Raw genomic sequence first — 10,447 nt, 5'->3', positions numbered from 1 at the left:
GTCAGTTCGCATAGGGAAAAGGTCAGATAAACACAAATTTACGCGGGCGCGACAAGACTCCACCCCGTGCGCGGGAATCACCTGGTTGTGTATGTGTCTGTCAGGGCCTGATGTGTGCGCATGCACGTGTAGGTTGAGCACTTGAGCGTGAGAGTGTGTGTTGGTCGTGTGGTGTACTGGTGTGTGCATGCATGCGTGCGTGTGTGCGTGTGAGTGTTGCGTGCGTGCGTGGCTGCGTGTGTACGTGTGAGTGTTGCGTGCGTGGGTGCATGTGTTCGTGTGAGTGTTGCATGCATGCAGTTCGTGTGCATGCGTGCGTGTGTGTATAATCACCACACCAGCTCCTGTGTGTTAAAATAGACGGCTCAGCATACCAATACAAGGCCACCTTGTCCGCTGTGCCCGCGGTCATGACTTCGAACCACCGTCCAATATTTTTTTGTCGCTTGTTTTCATTCTTACTAGCAAGATGCCCGTGCGTTGCACGTAACATCAAGACGCATTTGTATGACTAGTTTATCTTGTGAGAGAAAAGGATGAACGAGGGAAGGCCTTATTTGCAAATGTGGAGAGGTGTGTGGGTACATCTTAGGCAAAATTGTCATAGTTTCTTTCCTATCCGTCAGATATAAATCGGACGGCCTATATTGCAGGATGGCAGGCACACCATCATCACCAACTCTGTTTTTTATAAGAGTGTATTTTATCCCTACTCTTATAAAAAGCATAGTTGGTGATGATCGTGTGCCTGCCATCCTGCAATATAGGCCATCCGATCTATATCTGACGGATAGGAAGGAAACTATGGCAATTTTGCAAAAAGATACCCACACCCCTCTCCACACTTGCAAATAAGGCATTCCCTTGTTCATCCTTTTCTCCCACAAGATAAACTACTCATACAAATGCATCTTCATGTTCCGTGCAACGCATGGGCATCTTGCCAGTATTTTATAAGAGTGTAGATGTAGAGTGGATACAAGCCGACAGGTGGGCGCGATGGTAGTGAGATAATGTGATGCAACACTAGAGGTGCCACGTGGAGCGTTTAACTGGTCAACTAGTCGTGCCTTAAGCAAATACAGAGTTGTACGGTGAGCCCGTGACTGTATAATAACCACAAAACATAAATGGTGACCGTAATGAGTGGATTCTGAAGTCCAATGTACGTATCGTGCTTTCGCTTCAAATACAATGATCATCACTGTATATATCGCGAGAGAAAGATGAAACATGCGTGAATGTGCTGGGGGCTTACTTTTAGAGGACCTGGAGATAGTTTGTGTGCGTACCTGAAAGGGGCGTAGAGGGGGGTATGCGATGGAGACAGAGATGCTCTTCGTTTCTCTTTATTATGACTACCTTTATATATAGTATAAACATATACAAATTCACAGTGCGGAATAAATATCATTGTGGTGTGTGTATTACGTATTTGAGAGAGCCATGGATAGAGGGGCCGACAAGGGGGCGTGGGAGAGATAGCACGAGAAATGAGAGTGGTCTAGAGAGAGAGACGAATATGACGTCACGGCGAGAGATTCCCTTGAGTGTGTATATGCAAGGGGGGAGTGGATAGAGGCACTAGGAGAATATATTTTTTGTGTGTGGTGTCTGTGTTGGTATGTGTGGGTGTGAGAAGATAACGAGACATGGGGGCAGAGGGTGTGTCACCACGTGAGGTCCGGTGGGTCGAGGTGAGGCCCTTCGTTCGGTTCCGTCCCGTGCCACATTGGTCGGCCCGTGACGCATTTAGGGAGACCCATGGATGACTAGTCGTACAAGACAAAGATAGCATAATTGTGAAGGACTCTATGTACACTGACAAAGCCGGCTAGGATTTGTAACCCTGGGTTCTCGGACTAAGGTAACCCCTTTATCTCTGATATTACTATTCATCCAACCTAACTTTAAGGGGCATCCTACAGAATGCCCTGCTAGAATCATACTCGTCGATTAGGAAGAGAGGTGTGAGACAATGCGTGAGAGACATGCCTAAAGATAATGTGCGTACAGGAAACACGTAGGCAGGTCTATGTATATAGAAAGGGTCGATGGGGATTGTGCGTGTGTATGCTTGCGAGAGGAAGGGTGCTTGTGATAAAGGTTAGTGAAAACAGTCGTAAATGGTTATGAGAGGGAGGGAGGGTTATATCGAGAGCATGTGTGCGAGAAAGACACCTCGGGAGAGAGAGTGTGAGCATGTGTGAGAGACCAACGATGGAGAGTGAAACTACACATACAAGACTGCTGTACACATTGACTAAAGATATAAATTGTATCCAGATATTAGGATGGGATCATGATATTTGCAATTCGCGTAAGGAACGGTCATTGATCCATCAGACATCTAGATTCTATCGAATTTGAGCATGTCTATGTTATTATTCGACACAATTGATCCACATAGTTAGTATTTTGAACTCCAGACAATGCATCGCTTTAGCAATCGAATATAAACGTGAGTATAGTTCATGTTGTGTGTGTAAAGCACATTATACATACGAAAGTTACACAATGAACATTATAAATAGCTACCTATGAACTAGCATACATTTGAATTCAACTTAAGGTGGTTTTAAAAAATCGAATTCAACATGAAGTCCATTCAATTATTTGAATTTGATATCATGGCGTTTGTAAATCATTATGGGGGCACCAATCTTGTCTCTGATTTTGTACATGATAGCATATGTAGTGGTGTACAAAATAGATTCTAATTTAGCTCCTGCATTCCAAAATAATCGTAGTTATAGGATTTTTCAAGTGTCAAAATTTCAAAAAGAAGCGGATAATTTAATGAGGTTTTCAAACATACAAGGTCAAATTTAACGTTGTCTATTTAGGTCAATCCTCAAAGTTCAAGAGTACTCTAAACGTGAATGCTTGTGTTTCAAAATTTCGAACGAAGCGCCAAAAGAGCCTCTACTCGCCCGAAACCGCGTGAGACCAATGTTTGGTAGTACAAGGAAATTACTTTTCTAATAACTCCGACCCGTGAAACCTACCGGCCCGACATCCAAAGGTCTAAACCGGGGTAGGTTTGTAGCTTCATCTAGACGCCACGCAACCGCCTCCGAAAAACATTCATACACAATGGCCGCCTAAGCACACATGCGCGCGGCCGAAATCGCTCCTGCCCACTATTTGGGACACCTGGGATTTCCATCCTACCCCCAACCCGCAGTAGGTCCGAAATTTAAGAGGGGGGCATAGTTTGTACTTTCCCCAAATTTTAAACAAGCGCACCCCATCTTCTGTTCAAAAAAGCCAAAAACAAGCGCGTCCCAGACCGAAACATGGTTCTCCCCCCTGCCCACCCGTCCGATTCCCCATTCGTACTCCGTGGGCGCAAAAACTACCTCTCCACCAGCCGCGAAACCCCGGCGTCCTCCGTCCGCCACCCCATTCCACCCATCAACCGCCGCCCTCCTCCATCACGCCGGAGCTGATATCCCGACGTCGTCGTCCACCGCAACCTCAACCGCAACGCCCTCCACGGCTAGTAGTTGAAGCCGAGGCCGAGCCGTCCGTACCCGAGCCAGTTCAACCACGCCGTCCTGCGCCTCACCGCTGCCGCTCCAACTTCGCCACCCTCCACCGCACCGGAGCTATTCCTGCTACGCCGTCCTTTGCCGCCTCGGATCTGCTTCCCCTCCGCCGACATACGGCCACGGCAACACAGTCAACAATTTGGCCATGGGTTCATCCAAGCCTGCACCCTCCTCCGAAACATCGGTTCCCCAGGCAAAAAGAAGAAGATCGCCGCGGCATGTGGAGCGGACCATGCCGGCAACCAAAAATGGTACTCCTCTTCCCTTATTCGTGCAAATCTTACGTGTCTGCTTGCACGGTATTCATCCCACAGAAGACACTAGTTGACCGCTTCTTCTTGATACTAGATGTTCCTAGTAACTCGCGATGCACAAGGTTTCTCCTCATATACAATTTCACCTTAGCTAGAGGTTCGTCGCCCCCCTGGATTTCAATTCCTGGTCAGTTGGTTCCCAATTAACGGAATCATTCCCCGGCGTAACAGGCGCTAGTCCGCCTATTACGCCAGGGAAGCAGCGCCTCAGTGTTTATGTTAGGGGCGTGTGGGGCCTAGAGCTGCTGGCGCCTGATCTGGAGGTCGGCCGGGATTAAAGGGATGGCCTGGGGGCGCTGCCAAGCACTGCGGTGGTGTGAGGTCGAGGGGAGGGCAGGGCGGCGGAGGCAGGGTCTGGGCCGGTGGTCGCTGGCGGTTCGAGAAAGATCATCAACAGTGACTGGTGAGAGGTAGACGAAGGCCATCTGCCCGTTCCTTATAGATCGGACGGTTCATAGAAAAATCGACTGACCTATTTATTTTCAGTCGACTGTTATCTTGATAGGACAACAGGTGGTGGTTATCTGGAGGAGTACCTGCATTTCCTGTGCTCATATATTAGAAAATCATACGGTGTAGAATCTAATTTTGTTTGCCATGCAATGTTGTAGAGCTATCATATGTCTCCTGTCATTTATTTTTCAGCCACCTGCTATCTGCTACTTTTACAGTGCACTAGTTCTGCACACACTTCACCCATACTCTCACTATTGTGTTTTTATGCAAGGGTATTTCATACCCTGCCTTGACAGAAGCAGAAAAGATAAGAGAGAAGTCGCTCCTGCGTGGTACGCGGCTAAGCCAGACACGTTTCAGGACTATAAAGGGTGTAGTGTCAGTAGATGGAGACGGGGAACGTAGCTCTGGAGTTGATGATCTCGCTCGCCATGAACAACCATCCAGGTGCTTGCTTTAACTTCACAGTGTCATATGTGGTTGCATGTTACGTATGGTGTCTAGCTTGTATTCGAAAGGCCGAAGTCGGTCTTTATTAAGATAAGGAAAGATATTTTTTACATGAACCACCATACCGTGAGCACCAGAAGACAAATAGCTAGTTAGGGCACTGGCCGAGCCTGTGACAAGCCCAGCAAAGAGAGGCATCACCTGGAAGCCAACTAAAAAGCCGCGATGGTGGCGAAGCAGCCCGCCTCCCACAAGGCTCTCAGGTCCTAGATGATCATGCTTACCACTCCAGCCGGATGTCTAGCTTGTATTGCTTCCAATTTGGTTAAATTGCATCTGCTTAGCTTACACATTATACCTTTGAATATGACATGCCTTTCTGTTTTTGGTACATACTAGTACATCTGTGTATTAACCATGTTCTTACATCAAACTAATGTTCTTGTGTATCCCTCATCAATCACTTATGATGAGGCAGTCAGGCAAGCGGAATACTCCTCATTTAAAGAATGCAGCGTCAGCCTCCCGACATGATTCTCAAGAAACAACAAGGCTAGATGAAGATAGTGAACGTAGCTCTGTAGTTGATTACCGCATTTCCCCTACACTAGCATCACAGGTGCTTGCTCTAACTTGGCAGCGTGATATGTGGTTGCATGTTGCATATGGTGTCTAGATTGTAATTCTTCCAATCTGGTTAAACTGCATGTGCTATTCTGCTTAGCTTATACATTATACCTGTTAATGTGACATGCCTTCCTGTATTTAGTACATAGTACATCTGTCTATTAAGCATGTCCTCACATAAAACTATTGTTTTTTTGTATCCCGCATAAATCAATATGACGAGACACCTTCAGTATGTGCAGTGTGATATTAGTTGCATCTTTGATATGATTTATAGCATGCGCTGCTTCTAATTTGTTGAAATGTCATTTATGATGGGACACTTTTAACTTGGCAGAGTCATATTGGTTGCATCTTTCACGTGGTGTCTAGCTTGCATTGCTTCTTATTTGGTGAAATGGTTTCTGCTTAGTTTACACAAACAGTTGTGAATATGCCATGCCATCTTGTTTTTCGTATTATTCCATCCTGGAATCATGTGTTTGCCTTACATCAAAGTAGTGATTGTCAGTATCATGCACGAATGAGTTCTGAAGAGTGAATTTAATTGCTTTTTCTTGTCGGTTTTAGTTGACAATTCAAAATTAATAAAGCGGAAGGAAGTTAGCAAGGCAGCAGATGAAGGTGCTCCTTCCAAATGGAGGGCCTCTACATATTCTACTCATCCATCCCCCAAGATGATTTCCAAGACAACACATGCATAGACACTCAACGTAGCTGTGTTGGTGATGAGCACGTCTCCCCTAGTGCACCATCACAGGTGCTCCCTCTAACTTGGCACTGTTATATGTGGTTGCATGTTATGTATGATGTCTAGCTTGTATTGCTTCTAATTTTGTTGAATTGCATCTGCTTACTTTACACATTATACTTGTGACTAAGACATGTGTTCCTGTTTCTAGAATATACAATATCTGTCTATCACACCATGTTCTTACATCAAAGTACATTTGTTCTGAAGAACTAAATTGTTATTCGTTTTTCTTGCCGGCTTGACTTAACATGGCACAGAGAAAGAGGAAGCAAGACAGAACGACAGGGAAAGGGAAGCGGAACAATCCTGTAGATTCTGCTGGTACTGATGGTGCAATAGAAGGTTAAAGTCCAGCGGAAAATTGTACCGACAGGGTATCCCATGCTACACGAGCTGCAGAACAAGCCAAACAGAAACAAATAGCTGCCACCAAACAAGCAGAGACAACCCTAGTTGTTGCAACACCTTCCATAGTACCACCAGCTGCACGATTTACTCGTTCGTCAACTCAGCTAGCAGCACGTTCCCGAGCTCCCTTGCCACCTGACACTACTTCTGAAGCACTCTTGACACAAGATGAGTTGGCAAGATCAGATGAACTTTGTGAGCTTCAACAGCAAGAAGGTAGTTGCTGGAGTCAAGTTACAGTTGCATGCTTCTTTATATGTAGTCTCACAGTTTGATGTACACTAACACTTCCTATGTTTGTTGTTGGACTAGCACCTAGGCGCAAGAGGAAACAATCATCAGGGATAATGCTCGATAGGTTAGCTAAATCTAGAGGAGGAAGAATCGAGATCCGTTTTGAGGCAGGTTTAAAAAGGCCACGTGATGCTACAGAGTCAGCCAAGTTAGTATCAGAGGCAGCGGTAAGTGTTAGGTGTCATGTACATATCCTCCCAACATGGATTCGGTATAGGAATGACAAAGACGAAACCTAGTTCAACACCTTCCTCGACCATTTATCTGTAAGTATGGTTATGTATGGAAACTAGTAATATCGTCTTGCTCTGTCCAATACTTTCTAGGTTGCTGATAATGAGACTCCCATAATTTTCAACAGATGAGGTTCAAGTTGGATAGCCAAGATGATGCAACCAGACAAGCTTGCACCCATGTTTTCAAGTCTGCTCTGCGACAGTATCGGTATAACTTGAGGAAAACTCACCTTGAAGGCAAGGCTAACAGTGAACTTGCCCAAACATCTCCAGTGGAAAATATATCTGATGTAGACTGGAGAGGCCTCGTTAAACACTGGTCCGATCCGAAGTATCAGGTACATTATATATATGTGATCAGATCACATGTTGAAGTCCAATTTACGCATGTGCCACACAAATCTATCTTCTTGTAGGTGAAATGTTCAAAGAACAAGGCCAACCGTACGAAAGTGAAATTCCAACACACGACAGGATCTCGTAGCTATATTGCACACTGCGAGGCTCTTGTAATTAGCTGTTGTTTCACTCTTTTCGCTGTACCATATTATCAGATCTATATTGACTTGTTCCAAATGCAGAGGAAAGCCCGCAAGGACCAAAAAGTACCTGAACCAAATGCTGTGGAAATCTTCAAGGACTGTCACACCAGCAAGAAGAAGGGCATGACTACACCAGTCAAAGCCGCTGTTGTAAGTCCTTAATCCTCATGCCTTTTAACTACTACTTACTCTGACTTGTGCCTTGAACTGCATGGTTTGCAGCCAATGTCTATTACTCTTTTCAATTTTATACACAATTGTCTTAGCGCATCATTGCACCTTACAAGGTTTAAAAGAGCGGAGTGATGTTCCTTTGATCTTGACTTGTAATCTAGTTCCGTGCTGGACTTGCCCACACAACGTTACAACTGCCTGTTTGTCTGTTCTCAGTTGTTTTGTGATATGAATGATGTCATACTATGCTTACCGTATTATAAACTTTGTCTCTTTATCCTTAGCCCTCAATACAATGTGAAGAAATAGACAATACATTAGCGATGGTACATGGTCATATGTTTGGAACCTGGTTTTATTATGTACTTTGCAATAAAATACAACTATTATTTTACATGGGTTCACCAGAATAAGTTCTGTATATAGTCCAAAGCTATTTTGTTTGGTTTTGCTGCCTCCTTAATATCTTCTGTTTTGGTACTACTAATGTAAAACCACAACTTTTCAGCGAGCTATGGAAAAAATGGCGGAACCGCCACCTTCTGAAGGTGGCGAGGCAACTATAACCGCAATGTCAGCTCTTGCTGCAGTGGGTCAGTACTTGTCCACTAACAGTGCCAAAAGCACGTTCCTGCGTACTACTGGGTTGGTTGTTAAGGCAATCTCGTCCAAACTGCCTCATGATCAAGATATGCAAGCTCAAAACAATGTTGTATCTACGCTCCAGACACAAGTCCATTCCCTAACAGAGACCCTTTGTGAAACAATGAGAGACATTGTTCGATGTTGTCAAGATATGCATGGTTTTGAAACCAAACTATCAGACATTTGCTATGTTGTTCAGGAGCCTAGGAGAACTGAAGGCGAAGGTTATGGTGCTCCATCGGACAATACAGCATGAAAACATAACAGTCAGGTCAAATGAACTGAGCTTCTGAACTTCTGGTGGTGCATTTATCTGCTAGACTGTTAACTTTTATGCCAACCTTCCTTTTGTTTTATAGTTGTAATTTGTTTTGGTGCGATACAAAATTTGTTCTTAACGTGCAGCCACCGGCTGAAAAAAATAGCAAGCCATTTTTGTATAGTGTAGGGTGTTCCCTATATTTGCACTGGTGGCGAACTTTGATGCCCACCGGCCGTAGTTTACATGGGCCTCCTACGGGCCGTAGAAACAATGGGCCTTCTAAGGGCCGTAGAAACAATGGGCCTTCTACGTGGCGTAGAAACAATGGGCCTTCTACGTGGCGTAGAAACAATGGGCCTTATACGGGCCGTAGACACAATGGGCCTTCTATGGGCCGTATCATCAATGGGCCTTCTACGGGCTTATGATCAGTTGGCCAAACATGGGCCAATAACAAACCACATTATGGTCGTAAATGGGCTAGAGTTGAAATCATCCGTTCATGGGCCGACCATAACGGGCCGTCGTTAATCGGTCGTATTTTTATGACGCTATCAAAACGGCCCAACGTATTAACGGGCCATAAACGGGCCGACTGTAACCACGGGCTGAATTTGGCCCACAAGCAGAAAATGACAGTAACGGGCCATAAGTAAACGAATGTGGAAATGAGCCCAAGAATAAATGGGCCCCGAGAAGGCCGAAAGATAACATGGGCTTGAAACGGCCCAACTGAATAACGGGCCGTTAATGGGTATAAAGTGATACACTGTTCATTACGGGCCAGTTTCACCACGGGGCGTTAATGGGTATACAGTGGTACACTGTTCATTACGGGCCAGTTTTACCATGGGCCGTTAATGGGCCGAGAGTGATAAGGGCCTCATATGGGCCGAAATACGTCATGGGCCATACATGGGCCGGAAGTTAAAACGGGCTGGAATTATATTGGACGGCCCAGATGACGCTACTAGGCCTAATTCGGTTAGGCCGTAAACGGGCCCTGGGTTAGCGGGCTGTAAATGGGCTATATGCGAACAGGCCGTTAACAGGCTTGTCGTGGGCCGGCCCGCCACCTTTTGACCAAGTCAAACGGGCCGGCATTTTCACAGGGATGGGCCTCTGTTGGGCCGTGCCATGTGTCGACGTATCATAGGCGCTTTGTGTCCAATGAGTGGATGACATCTGTCCCAATGGTGAGCTGACACGTGTTTCCTCCAGCCAATGATGATATTACACATGGAAAATCCCCATTGGTTGGGGCTGTTAACGGGTTATCGGATCCAAAACTAGACCCGATAGCTTAACGGCGTTCCGTTACGGTGGATGCCACGTGTCGGTCACCCTTGACGAAAGCACTTCTGTGACGCGCGATTTATTGTCATGGAAGTGGACACTTCTGTGATGATAATTTTGGTAATGTCATGGAACACTTCTACGACAGCACAGGTATGACTATCTTGATTCTGTCATAAAATTGTCATGGATGTACATGCATGACAAAAAATGTGACCTACTGTGACAAACACGTATCAACACGAAAGTGTATTTTTTTTGTAGTGAGAGGCCCGCTGTACGGGCTCAATCACATTGGAGGTCGTCTTCGATTCACCGGACAACTTCTGAAGTGAATACTTGATCTTCGACTCGTCCCCTTCCGTAGAGGCTATCACGCACTGCTCGGACAAACCGTCTTCGCTCGCTCCAATGCGGTCCCGCATTATGCTTATC

This window comes from Aegilops tauschii, chromosome 3 (genome assembly GCF_002575655.3).
Source record: "Aegilops tauschii subsp. strangulata cultivar AL8/78 chromosome 3, Aet v6.0, whole genome shotgun sequence".
In the NCBI taxonomy this organism is placed as follows: domain Eukaryota; kingdom Viridiplantae; phylum Streptophyta; class Magnoliopsida; order Poales; family Poaceae; genus Aegilops; species Aegilops tauschii.
Note: the sequence above shows the minus strand (reverse complement) of the source record.